We start from the raw sequence: 2980 nt of genomic DNA on the forward strand, positions 1-2980 counted from the left end.
CATTGTACCTTAGTGGCAAATATTATCACCCTATTTATGCAAATTTTACTCAATCTCCAGATTTTCTGAGGCTCAAATCTAAGGAAATTAGTAATGGATAAGTGCTTAAATAAAGTATAAATGGAGTTATGCCTGTTTTCCTTTTCTACTATGGATCTCGGGTGGAAGAAAAAAACTTATGACTGGCAATGTGGACTTAGTGTTTTAGGATTAATATTTTTTCAGAATCATTTCTACTGTAAATCTGTGCATTGAGAAACTTTTTTCCCTGAATCTCAAAAGATACAAGTGAGCAATTCTCACTGTGAAATTGGATTAAAACAGGGCATTGACTTGTACTTTACGTATTTTTCTCTTTATATGTTTTGAATCCTGTATTAATTGAATGTTTTAAAATGTGTATATCAATTACATATAAACGTGCACGCACACACGATACACACAATTTTATTTGCACCTTAGTGAAATCACTTTGTTTTCTTGGCTTTTACATTTTATATCAATTTTATTGTAATTAAGTGAAGCTAATTGTGTTAGAACAATTCACCAGTTACTAATCTTGAAAGTTAACTTAAGGCAACTTAAAAGCACAATGAGCCAGTAGAAACATTTTAAGTTCGGTTCAGTTGATTTAATTATATAGAAAACCAATTATTAACTTTTAATTTAAAGGTATTTCCAAGTATCTTCCTGTCTTCTCTAGAAATACATTTCTGAATATTTATTTTGAAACATTGCTGATATGATGATTAGGAATTATTCTGCTTTTTACTGTCAGCAACTGGATGCTGATAGATTGGAAAATCTAGAGGAAATGAATAAATTCTTAGATATATACAACTTGCCAAGATTGATCCCTGAAGAAATCCAGAACCTGAAAACCTGAAAACACCAATAACAAGTAATAAGATTAAAGCCATAATAAAGTCTCCCAGTAAAGCAAAGCCTGGGACCCGATGGCTTCATTGACCAACCATTTCAAGAAGAGCTAATATCAATCCTATTCAAACTATTCTGAAAAATAAAGGAGGAGTGAATTTAACATCCTTCATGATAAAATTCAACATCTCTTCACAATAAAAAAAAAAAAAAAAAAAAAAAACCCTCATGAAAACAAGGTATAGAAGGAACCTACCTCAACACAATAAAAGCCATGTATAACAGACTAACTAAAAGCCTTTCCCCTAAGATCTGGAACACGACAAGGAGGCCCATTGTCACTACTGTATTAAACATATTATTGGAAGTTCTAGCTAGAGCAATCAGATATGAGAAATAAATAAAAGACATCCAAACTGGAAAGGAAGAAATCAAGCTATCTTTGTTTGCAGATGATATGATGTTATGTTTGGGAAAAACTGAAGACTCCACTGAAAAGCTATTAGAACTAATTGACAAATTCAGTAAAGTTACAGGGTACAAAATCAACATACAAAAATAAGTAGCATTTCTACATCCCCACATTGAACAATCTGAAAAAGAAATAAAGAAGTAATCTTATTTACAATAACCACAAATAAAATTAGATGCCTAGGAATTAAATTAACCAAAGAAGTGAAAGATCTCTATAATAAAAACTATAAAACACTCATGGCTCCCTCCCCAAGATGGCTGCTGAAGACAAGCTACTGCTGCCGTGGCTCCCTAAGCTGTTCAAAACTGGCAAACAGCTTCTGGATGAAGTAGAAGTAGCTACTGAACCTGTCAGTTCCTGGATAGTCCAGGAGAAGGTGTTCAAGGGCCTGGACCTCCTTGAGAAGGCTGCCAAAATGTTACCAAAGCTTGACTTATTCATCCAAAATGAAGATTTGTAAGAGATTGCTTCCACCGACCTGAAGTACCTGTTGGTGCCCCCACCATGAAGCAAGTTGACCCCAGCAAGCGTCTAGATCATTTGCAGCGAGCTCCAAAACACTTTATAAACTACTTTACTCAGTGCCATTACTCTCATGTGGCAGAGTTTGAGCTGCCCCAAACTGAGAACAACTCAGCTGAAAATCACACTGCTAATTCCTCCATGGCTTATCCTAGCCTCATTTCTACGGCATCTCAAAGACAGGCTAAAATAGAGAGATACAAGCAGAAGAAAGAGTTGGAGCATAGGTTGTCTGCAATGAAATCTACTGTGGAAAGTGGTCAATCAGATGATGGACGTGTTCGTGAATATTATGTTCTTCACCTCAGAACTGGTTTGATATCAGCTTAGAAGAGATTGAGAGCATTGACCAGGAAATAAAGATCCTGAGAGAAAGAGACTCTTCAAGAGAGCCCTCAATTTCTAACACATCTCGCCTGGAGAGGCCTCCAGTGAAACCCTTCATTCTCACCAGGAACATGTCCAAGCCAAAGTATTTGGAGCTGGTTATTCAAGTCTGGCAACTATGATGGTGACTGACTGTTATGAACAACATTGGAAATATGGAATGGAGCGTTACCAAATCAGGAAATAGCCACGGCAACATCAGAGGAATTCAGAAAAGCAGCTCAGCAACAGGAAGATCAAGAAGAAAAGGAGGAAGAGAGTGACGAAATAAACACTCTACAGAGCTTGGGAATGGGATGACTGGAAGGACATCCATCCTAGGGTCAATGGCAACCAACAGAACATGGGCTGATCTTCCCACAACGCGACAGGACTGCAGGGTGCACACCTCGCTGGCCAAGGAAAACCATGTAGTCTTTCCCTCCCTGGGCTCCCACTTCAGCTGTGTACAATGAAGTCAAAGATGCTAAATCTTACTTTGCATTCAATAAAGTGTCAAGTGATTTAAAAATGATAATAATAAATAAGTAAATAATAAAACACTCACGAAAGAAATTGAAGACACACAAAAAATGAAAAGATATTCCATGTTAATGGATTGGAAGAATCAATATTGTTAAAATGTCCATACCACCCAAAACAATCTACAGAATCAATGCAATCCTTATCAAAATACCAATTATATTCTTCACACAAATAGAAAAAAAATCCCAAAAT

The 2980-nt window shown here is 36.3% G+C and overlaps 1 pseudogene; it reads left to right on the top strand.

Moving 5' to 3' along the window:
- Positions 1-1607: 1607 nt before the first annotated feature.
- On the top strand, positions 1608-2615 carry LOC108537826 (immunoglobulin-binding protein 1 pseudogene; annotated as a pseudogene).
- The last annotated feature ends 365 nt before the right edge of the window (positions 2616-2980 follow it).

Source organism: Rhinopithecus bieti, unplaced genomic scaffold, assembly GCF_001698545.2.
Source record: "Rhinopithecus bieti isolate Rb0 unplaced genomic scaffold, ASM169854v2 scaffold_15083, whole genome shotgun sequence".
Lineage (NCBI taxonomy): Eukaryota > Metazoa > Chordata > Mammalia > Primates > Cercopithecidae > Rhinopithecus > Rhinopithecus bieti.